Below are 11,598 nucleotides of genomic sequence, written 5' to 3'. Positions count from 1 at the left end.
CCTGACTTTGGGCTCCTCCTTGTCGATTTATGTAGGCCACGGTGGTGGCGTTGTCCGACTGGACCTGCACAGGGTGACCTTGGAGAACCCGATGTGCCTGCTGGAGAGCATTGAAAACCGCGCAGAGTTCCAAGATGTTTATTGGAAGCTCCTTCTCTGCCTGAGTCCACCTGCCCTAGAACAAGTGTGGACCCATGACAGCTCCCCAGTCCCGAAGACTGGCATCCGTTGTTAACAGGACCCAGTTCGCCACCCAAAATGGGCGACCCTGGTTGAGGTGGGTTATCTGCAACTACCAGGCTAGAGACAGGCGAACCTTTGGAGTGAGCACCATCATCTGGGACTTTAGACTCTGAGGAAGTCCATTCCATTTGGACAGGATCAATTGCTGCAGAGGTCTGAAATGAAACTGGGCATATTCCACCATGTTGAATACTGACACCATGGAGCCCAACAACCTCTTCGCCGAGTGCAGAGACACTCGGTGACACTGTAGACAACTGCGCACCCTCAACTGCAAGGCAGAGATCTTTTCCCCCGTCACAAAGATCCGTTGCTGTCTGGAGTCCAACAAGGCTCCGAGGTGCAGAATCCTCTGAGACGGGATCAGGGTGGACTTTTGCCAGTTTATCAACCAGCAATGACAGTGCAGTACTGCAATCATCAGGTCCAAATGGTGTAGAAGGAGCTCTGGAGATCCTGCCACCAACAGAAGGTCGTCCAGATACGGCAACATGCGGACTCCCTGCAGCCGCAGGTAAGCCGTCATGACCGCCATGACCTTGGTGAACACTCATGGTGCTGTCACCAGGCCAAAAGGTAACGCCTGGAATTTGAAGTGATCGTTGCGGATTGCAAACCTGAGGAACTGCTGATGGCGCAAAAGAATAGGGACAAGCAGGTAAGCGTCCTGTATGTCCAATGACACCATGTGATCCCCAGGTTCCAGCGCCAGAATGATGGACCGTAGGGTCTCCATCCGAAACCGCAGCACCCGCAAGGACTTGTTGAGGGCCTTGAGGTTGAGTATCGGACGGTACGACCCATTGGGTTTCTGCACCAAAAATAGATTGGAGTAGAAACCCTGGCCCCTCTGGGAGAATGGAACAGGCACTATAACTCCAGCCTGGAGCATAGTGTGCAAAACCTTCCGCAGTTCCAAGGCTTTGTTTCGGTCTAATGGAAGGCCTGTGGTGAAGAACCTGGATGGGGGCCTGTGCCGAAAGGAGAGGGCATACCCGTGAGAAATCACCTCGTGAACCCAATTGTCTGTCATGATTATCGACCAACACTGGGCAAACTGCAGCAGGCGGCCTCCCACTTTGGGATCCCCCAAAGGGAGGCCCGGACCGTCAGGCCGCAGGTTTGTCATGTGACTTAGGGGCCGGATGTCTGGTACTCCAGGCCTGTTTCCTGTGCTTGGCCGATTTCTTGGACCCAGCCTGTCGGGGAAAAGACTGTGCTTTAGGCCTACCCTGGGCCCTGTAAGGCCGAAAGGATGACGTACCCGAACTTGAAGGGACCGCAGCAGACGGGAGACATGCAGATTTGGCTGCCGCCAGCGTGGCTACAATTTTGTCCAGATCTGGACCAAATAGGACTTCTCCATTAAAAGGAAAGCTTCTAAGCCCTTTTTGGAATCAGCGTCCACCTTCCAAGATCGCAACCATAAGGTGCGAAGAGCAGCAACAGCTGCCGAAGAAATCCTAGATGTGAGGATACTGATATCCAAGGCCGCTTCATTGATGTAAGTGGCCGAATCCCGGAGATTGCCAACCAACTCAGCCTGTTCAGCCAAACAGTTGGAATCCAAAGACGCCTCCAAACTATCAGCCCAGCGCTCCATAGCCCTGGCTACCCAACATACGGCCATAGCCGGTCTGGATGCCCCCCCCCCCCCCGCAAGGGAATAAATGGACTTTAGGCAGATCTCCACCTTGCGGTCCGTAGCATCCTTCAAGGAGGACATGGAGGGCATGGGCAAGGTGGCACTTCGGACTAGGCGTGTCACATGAGAATCCACTTGTGGAGGGGATTCCAACTTAGAAAAATAATTATCAGCAAACGAATAAGCCACGGCCAAGCGCCTCTGAGGCTGATACCGTTTACCAGGGTGTTTCCATGCCTCCTCTAAATGGTCTACTAACTGACCCGAAAGAGGAAACACTGTGGCGTCACCCTTAATATCCTTTAAAAAGGCATATTCACCCTTGGACACCGGAGGATCGTCATCCTCAATAACTAAAGCCGTGCGGACTGCCCGAATAAGGCCAGGAATATAAATCTTGGACTTAGCATCCGACTCTGTAGTACGGAGAGGTTCTTGGTCAGATAGATACAGAATCTCCCCATCATCGGGCGTCACGTCATCATCCTCATAAGGAGCAGACAGAGACGCCACAGGCCGCTTATGTGGCCGCAACACAGACTCCCCTTGTAACACATCCGACAAATGCTGTACCGAATTTGTCAGTGAATTAACCCACGCAGGCTCCTGTGAAACCTGGGGAGGGGAAATAGGGAGACTGTGGGGTACCATCAACTGTCTCGGGAACCCCTGCATGGGTGACGACACCACTGACTGCTGGGACAATCCCATCTGGAAAAACGCAGGTGGCGGAGCTAACTGGTCCACTAGGGTTGTAAGCCACTTAGCGAAACAAGCCCAGGGAGGTTCCTGTACCTGCCGACATAGCCCCTCCGCGTTACCCTCCCCCTCCGCTATTGGTACATTGCACTTAGTACACATAAGCTGGAGAGGAAATTCACTCTCAGACATGATAGTAAGTATGTGACCCCTCTCACTGATACTCGTTAGTATAGTGGGAGAACCACCCTGCAATCACCGCACTGCAAGGACTTTAGCAGAGGAAGAGCAGGGACAGTAAAATGGCTGACAGTAGAAAGTGAAAGTACAGGCAGCAGACGCTAGAAGTTACATACAATGCAGAAGAAATCAATCCCTGCACTATCAGCGCTGTTCTTCAACTACACAGATGCAGTCTGGTAGGACACAGCGCTGCATACACAGACCTGTAGTCAACGGAGGAGAGGTATGCCGGGGGACCCAGACCACGATGCCACTGATCAGCAGCTTCAGCAGCGTTCACCATACAAAGATGGCCACCGAGGAGCAGAGAGGAGGCTGGCCTGGGGGAGGAGCACTGCCACAGGACCAATCTGCAGCGCAGAGAGGGCTGTGTGCAGCGGGGGAGGCGTCGGCTGTGTACAGGGAAGGCGCGCTCCTCTGGCATGCAATTAACCCCTGGGATGCCCACCCTCCACCCTCCTTCATCCCCAAACATGTTCAGCCTGACAATGTCGTCATGTTGGATGGGAGGTACGGGCGATGAACAATAATGACCAAGTACAAACGGGAGCATGCATTGGTCGTTATAATTCATCGTTTTGGGGCAAAAACTGAACGATATTTTGGACGACTGAACGATAACGTTATCATTCGATCGTCAAAAAAATTGCGTTTGTACATAAGCCTTCAAAAACCATTCAGTCCTTACATCTCCAACCTCATGTCTACAAACACTCCCTCTTGCCTACTATGCTTTGCTAACGATCACCTCCTCTCGCTCCCACCTTCAGTACTTTTCTCGTGCTGCTCTTAACTTCTGAAATCATTGTTCTTCCTCTGTTAACCATGGTTACCTGCAAGGAAGCATGTGCAGTCATCATTGCTTTACATAGAAAGGGCTTCACAGGCAAGGATATTTCTGCTAGTAAGATTGCACCGAAATCAACCATTTATTGGATCATAAAGAACTTCAAGGAGAAGAGTTCAATAGTTATGAAGAAGGCTTCAGAGTGCCCAAGAACGTCCAGCAAGCGCTAGGACTGTCTCCTAAAGTTGATTCAGCTACGGGATCGGGGGACCACCAGTGCAGAACTTGCACAGGAATGGTAGCAGGCAGGTGTGAGTGCATCTTCACGCACAGTGAGGCGAAGACTTTTGGAGGGTGGTCTGGTGTCAAGAAGGGCAGCAAAGAAGCCACTTCTCTCCAGGAAAAACATCAGAGACAGACTCTACAAAAGGTACAGGGATTGGACTGCTGAGGACTGGGGTAAAGTTATTTTCTCTGATGAATCCCCTTTCAGATTGTTTGGGGCATCTGGAAAAAACGCTTGTTGGAGAAGGAAAGGTGAGAGCTAGCATGGAGACGCCCACTGCTGCTTTCTCTCATCCGTACTACCTCGCACTCCTGCGTATACATCGGTACCATCGACGCATCGACTGGTCATGCAAAATTTACACCAGGTCTGACCATCTGCAGAAACTGCAAGTCTTGTCGCACACAGTGAGTACTCAAGTTGTGTATCTAATCGCAGTTCAAATGGACACACCTGTTTTTCCAACCACTCCTCTGTAACCAACCCCAAACTCTCACGTCCTGTCACTCGCTCATTCCTCAGTGCATCCGTAATCGCAGCGCACGCTCAGAGCATATGCGCAGTTCCTAATCATCACTCTATCTGTGTATGTAATTGCAATTGCGTACGCTGCTGCATCAGGCTCTTTATATGGTATTCTTGTCAGGTATGGTTTAAGACGCTTGGGTATTTGTTGCAAGGGGTTAGGTATGGGATGCCCAACGCCGGAATCCCGAAAGGGTTAGGATACCAACACATGTCGGTCGGTATCCTAACCCTCCCTCCCCGAAGCCTGAACCTAACCTCCCCCTTAGGGGCTTTTCAATTAGACGTGAAAATTCGGAAAGGCTTTGCCTGCCGTACTTTTGCCGACTTCACGTGTTTTGGAGGTGAAAACTTTTTGTGCGCGGCCCCGTTATTCGCCCTGTTCAATTCCAAAGGACGCGAAAACGGGACCCGGCGAGGCGAAAAGTGCTGTAAGATTTGGGGAAATCAGCCTGACACCCCACAAAGATGCACTAACATTGGGGATCAATGTAGATGCCCCCGAATAGCCCTACTAAAGCTATTTGGGGTACTTAAATGCTCTTAATAGCTGCTAATTAGTGTCTTTGCACAAGTGGTGAAGAATAGAATTTAGCAGTTTTTATTGGTGAAAATAACTAGTCCCAGCAAATTTGGGGTACGTGAAAATGGGTGCAAGCATGGTTTAGATTTGCAAAAGTGAAGTTTAAAAATCCTTAAAAACCCACCTTCAACAAGCACCTGCAATAAAAAAAATTCCACCATACTTGCAGACCCCCCAAAAACTTATTTAGCTAGTCTTTAAGTTTGTACCCCAACTTTGTACTTTTTCGCCCCTTTTTTCAATGTAATTTTTTGGGGTGTTCTTCAATTTGTTAGGATTTTTTGACGCAGGTAACCTTTGGGGACCTGTCCCAAGGCTGCAGGGTGGTTTCCCCACTTTTGTAACCCAAAACCGCAATGCTGCACTTTTTTTCGCCTGGTTTCATAAGGGAATCTTTTTCGCCTATGCCAATGCATTGACTTTCCACGTAGGCGAAAAGTCTTTGGAATTGAATACGGGGATAAGTTTTCGCCTGTCGAAATGACGTAATCGGTGAAACTTTTTAGCCGAAAACGTCTTATCGCGACTAATTGAATATGCCCCTTAGTGCCTAACCCTCTGCCTAATGCCAAACCCTAGCGTCCAGGGGCTGGCTGGCAACTTTTAGCCTGGGGGGCAAATGCATGCAGGCGGCCCTGGCAGAGTAGCGTGTAGCCAGGGTGCCCGAAGAACGTGCGTGCTACGGCGCCGCCCCCCAAGTGTTTCAGGGAGGAGGCAGGTCCATATGGGATTAATGTAAGGTAAAAATAAAGATTAGCGGCAGCCCCCTGTCGTAGTGCCCATATGCAGTGCCCCCGTGTGCCACAGGAGAACAACCTTATGCAGGCCTCCAGTAGTGATCCCACCTATGCAGTGCCCCCAGTAGTAAGCCCCTTACATAGTGTGGTCCCCCCTGTGCAGTGCCCCTTGTGCCCCCAGTAGTAAGCCCCTTATAAAGTGCCCCCAATAGTGGTACCCCCTATGCAGTGCCCCTTAAATAGTGCCCCCAGTAGCAGTCCACACCCCATGCAGTGCCCCCAATAGTGGTAACCCTTATGCAATGCCCCTTAAATAGTGGCCCCAGTTGTAGTCTACCCCCTATGCAGTACCCCCAGTATTGCCCTTTATATAGAGCCCCCAGCAGTGGTCCCTCGATGCAGTGCCCCCAGTGGTAGCCCCCTCCCCCTATGTAGTGCCCCTAGTAGTAGTCCCCTCCCCCCTATGCAGTGCCCCTAGTAGTCCCCTCCCCTTTTAGTGCCCCTAGTAGTAGTCCCCCCCTTGTAGTGCCCCCAGTAGTAGTAGTACCCCCTTGTAGTGCCCCCAGTAGTAGTAGTCCCCCCCTTGTAGTGCCCCCAGTAGTAGTAGTCCCCCCCTTGTAGTGCCCCCAGTAGTAGTAGTCCCCCCTTGTAGTTCTCCCAGTAGTAGTCCCCCCCTTGTAGTGCCCTCAGTAGTAGTCCCCCCCTTGTAGTGCCCTCGCAGTAGTGCCCCAGTAGTAGTAGTCCCCCCCTTGTAGTGCCCTCAGTAGTAGTCCCCCCCTTTGTAGTGCCCCCAGTAGTAGTCCCCCCCTTGTAGTGCCCCCAGTAGTAGTAGTCCCCCCTTGTAGTTCCCCCAGTAGTAGTCCCCTCCTTGTTGTGCCCCCAGTAGTAGTAGTCCCCCCAGTAGTAGTCCCCCCCTTGTAGTGCCCCCAGTAGTAGTAGTCCCCCCCTTGTAGTGCCCCCAGTAGTAGTCCCCCCCTTGTAGTGCCCCAGTAGTAGTAGTAGTCCCCCCCTTGTAGTGCTCTCAGTATTAGTCCCCCCCTTGTAGTACCCCCAGTAGTAGTAGTGGTCTCCTCTCTCTCCCCCCCCCAGTAGTCACACGTAATATAAAAAAACAAAATAAAAAAACACTTACCTGAATCCCCGCTCCCGCCATTTGCTCCTCCGTCTGTCCTCCCGGGCCGCTCTGCATTATGGGAGAGACGTCATATGACATCATGACGTCTCTCCCATTGCCCACTGCGGGAGCCGGAAGATGGAGCGGCTCCAGCAGTGGGCACAACAGCAACTGAGAGTGTGACAGACTCTCATTGGCTGCTGCTTACAACAAACACACAGCTGCCAGAGCCGGCGGCTGTGTGTTTGTCGCTTGTGTAACGCTGACCGAACTCCGTCCGGTCAGCGCTACACACGTGGTGCAGTCTGTGTCACAGTGACACAGACTGCACCGGCCCGCATGACGCTGCGGCCCAGGGGGCACATGGCACCCTGCCCCCCGGCCCAGCCCGCCACTGCTAGCGTCCCCCTGACCTCACAACTTACCTTCGGGATTCCAGTGGTCAGGATGCCGGCGCCGGGATTCTGGCAACGGCATTCTCATAGCCGGAATCCCCATGGTCGTGATTATGACCGCATCCTGTTGCAAGGATTTTAAACCAAATCCCAATATGCTTCAGCCCTTTAATTTAGGAATGTATAACATGGAAGTTTCTTTGGATGCTGGAGACAGCTCAGATAAACTTGCTTAAATCCTCTTTACCTCGCACAGTGCACCCTGCACACACTAGACTTCACATAGGGGGCAATTCAATTCAGCATGAGTTGAATAGCACCGGAAAGTTGGAACTGGAGCTATTCAATTCAGCGCGCTGTTACTGTAGGTCGACTAAATGATTTCTTTCTTAGGAAAGTGCGAGGAGAAATCCGACTAAAGTGCCGCGCACGTGGCTGTTTTCCATCTTAGCGCAGCGCTGGCAGCTGGCACTTTAGTTGGAGAATGACGGTACTTGTGACTAAACAAGCAGGTTAAGTCGAGAGAACCAGCATTCTCCAACTTAACTGGTAATAGTCAGTCTGAATAGCAAACTGAATTGAATAACCCCGAGGCCATCTTCCCGCGCGCTATTCAACTCGCGCTGAATTGAATCACCCCCGTAGTGTGCACTTTATCTTTTCTTTTACTATTTTCCTTACAGGCTAGTTATATTAAGAATATTTTCATGCAACAAATTGTTTTATCACTGCTCAATTCCTTTATGTAATTTGTTATTGAACTGAGCTACTATTTAATATTTATATATGCATTTTAGATTTTGAATTTTCTTGAATACTGCAAAGATGTTACCTACAATGTTTTAATAATAAAAGTACTTTTGCGGGGGGCGTGGCTTGGCAGCTAACTGTGCAAGACGCTGGTCTGGAGAGCTCTGACTTCTGGACACAGTTGTTCCCGTTTTCCACCGTCTATTCCCTCTATTTTTGGACAAATATTGCCCCTGCAGCCTTCCAGCTCTGAACGCTGGCATTCGTGACATTCTGGGAGAGTTTGGAGCGGCATTGACATCGGGGCCTAGAGGTTGTACTGAAGCCGCGGCCTCAATTTCTGAAAATCCCGCACTTCCGGTTCGGACACGCGCGGAGGCCACAGCGTCGCGATCCTTCTTCTGTCTCCTGCAATCTACAATTAACTTTTCTGCAGGTACCGCTCTTTACCCAAGCTCTCTACCAAACAAGGGGGCCACAACATCTGTTATAACAAACGCTGGGAAGTGAACTCTAATCTCACTATGATCTCAGATAGAAACAGGTCGCCATTTTAATAATACTCACAAGCAACTACTATTCTATATATTGTACCCTTATAAAGGGATATCAGCTGTCCTTCAACACTAAAATCTCCTGTATATCTGAGTGACTTGGGTCATTATCAGCCTGCTCAGTTGGCTGCTGCCTTATGTATTATCATCATACATCCATTATCCCCCACACACCAGTGGATTGAATTATTTCCTTATCATAACTGTTATCTGTGGATTTTTCTCTGTGCTGTATGCGCTTATTGACTCTGCAGGACAGGTCAACCAGCGTTTTATAATATCATTATGCATGTAAAAGCTCTGGATTAATCTCCACATCGTATTTTTTTATTCTCTCCACGAGGTATTAAAACTCACAATAAAGTGTATAGCCGATACCTATATGTAATTTGAAATTTCTACATGGAGCCTCACCGATAACCCTCTCTTATCATAACATATTCCTTGGGAAGCTACCTACCTACGTAACTTCGCTGTACTTCAGTTATTTCATTCATCCCAACCATTGAATACTTTTATGGAGAAATATTACCCTTCAACCACATCAAAATCACAGCCGCAAAGGCAAGAGAAACGTCGCGCTGATCCAACTATGGCATCGGAAAAGGATGCAGAAGCCTCAACCCCTGCTGCTAAAAAAGTAGCAACTCCGCATGATACATATATCACATATAATGATGTTGTGGAAGCCATCAAATCGACTATGACTCCTCTCTTATCTCAAGCCATGTCTGACATAACTTCTCAACTACAACAGCTTACTCATCATGTCTCGGACACAGAACATAGGGTTGGTGAATTATTTCATGATGTTTCCCACCTAAAAACCACTGTTCAAAAATTGGAACGGGACAATTACCACTTATGGAACAAACTCGATGACCTCGAGAATCGATCCAGAAGGAACAATGTCCGACTGGTAGGACTACCAGAATCAGTCAAAGGACATGCTTTAGCCCACTTTGTCCGTAACACATTACCGTCATTACTTCAAATTGAATCGGACTGTGGAGATCTAGTGGTCGAGAGGGTCCATAGAATTGGACAACTTCCACGTACCACATCTGCCCGTCCTAGAGTTGTCCTCTTCCGTTGTCTCAACTATCTACATAAACAAGCTTTTTGGGCAGCTTCTAGACGCATAAAGTCATTACAATGGGAAGGCTCAAAGCTGTATATCTCCCAAGATTATTCCGTTGAGCTATCCAGAGCTCGTAAAGCATTTTCTCCAATCTGTACCCAGTTAATTGAAGACAAACGTAAATTCGCACTTATCTATCCGGCCAAACTTAGGATTTTTGATGGAACCTCTTATAAGGACTTTACAAACCCAGCTGACGCGGAAGCCTTCATAAGGGAAGAGAAAGCTGCATCTGCTCACGATATCTCTGATACTCCTCCAAATTCATAATTTTGGGACTTCTCAATCGCAGTTGGTCGACTTGGTCACCCGTTTATTTTCCTTATTCCCATTTCTGAGCTAGCTAAGTATATCAATATAATTATTGGTTGAATACTATCTAGGATCGTTTTCACAATACTAACAATTTTATATGTCTGATAGTTATTAAGAAACTTATTAAAGTAATAGTATCAATACTGTCTTAATTTGAAATATATCTAAAAATAGCTTTCTCAAGTTAGATATTGATTTACTGTTCATCCTGCTATGTTAATTATTTCAAGGGTTATAGTGTGAGGCTCTATTATGTCTCCTAATACATAGTTCTCTTCTTTATTTCTTTATATCTGTATATCTAGCACATATTATATACATCATTTTTTTTTGAGTATATCAAATAATGTGTTTTTCTACACTTCATTGTTATGATTTTTTTGACAACCCCCCGTCTTTGTCTATCTGTTTTCCTACCCTCATGTTTCTCCCCCCCCTTTTCTTGAAGGTAATCAAAGTAATACATTCTGGCTCGTCAAAGGTAATTGTACGTTATTCTATGTATCTTATAAAATAATGGCTCTGAGAATAGGAACTTGGAATGTAGGGGGAATTAATTCACCCATTAAAAGGCGCAAAATACTATTATACTTATCCAAACAACAGATAGATATGGTGTGTATCCAAGAAACACATTTAACAGCATTAGAAACCAAAAAACTTCAAATGCTTAACTGGTCTTTGATTGCAGCTGCTCCTTATAACTCCAAATCTCGTGGTGTAGCTATACTAGCGCGTCGTGTTATTCCCGTATCAGTGAAATCTATTGATGCAGATCCAGAAGGCCGTTATGTTATAACGGAGATACTAATTAATAATTCTAAATTTGTAATTTGTAATGTTTATGCACCTAACATTTATAAAAAATAATTTTTCACTCATTTATTAACTAAATTATTAATACATAGCTCAGATTCATTAATAATCTGTGGAGACTTTAATCTAGTTTCACCACTGACACTAGACCGTTCTAATAATTCATCAAATATTATCTCGCTCCCTAAACTGGGTATTCCTATGTTAGCCTCTAGGTTACAACTCATAGATGTTTGGAGAGCTACTCATCCTATTGATAAAGATTTCACATGTCTATCCTCTGCTCATCAATCCTTGTCACGGATTGATTATATTTTATTGGCCCAATCTCAATTTCCAAGAGTTCTAGACTCAACAATAGAACCTATAGCCTTATCCGATCATGCTCTGGTTTGGATGACACTCCAGACTGATTTAGATAAAGGTACTTTTCGTAACTGGAGATTTCCTACACATCTATCCAAGTCTGTTTCTTTTCGTAATGTATTAGAAACAGCTTGGATGGACTATATGCACACTAATTCATCTATTGCGAAATCTGACCCTTCACTATTCTGGCACGCAGGTAAAGCTGTTCTTCGCGGAACTATTATCTCCCATGTCTCTGCTGAAAATAAAAAGGCAATTAATACTTATTTAGACCTTCAAATTAAACTTACGAACACTTTTCAGATATTCAAATCTAATCTGTCACCCCACAATAGACAGACATACCTCACTGCCAAGATCCATTTTGATGAATATCTTAAGATTCGAGGGGAACGA

This window comes from Taudactylus pleione, unplaced genomic scaffold, assembly GCF_031769625.1.
Source record: "Taudactylus pleione unplaced genomic scaffold, aTauple2 ptg000046l, whole genome shotgun sequence".
Taxonomy (NCBI): Eukaryota; Metazoa; Chordata; class Amphibia; order Anura; family Myobatrachidae; genus Taudactylus; species Taudactylus pleione.
The sequence above is the reverse complement of the archived record's forward strand: the minus strand, read 5'-3'. Positions refer to the sequence as shown.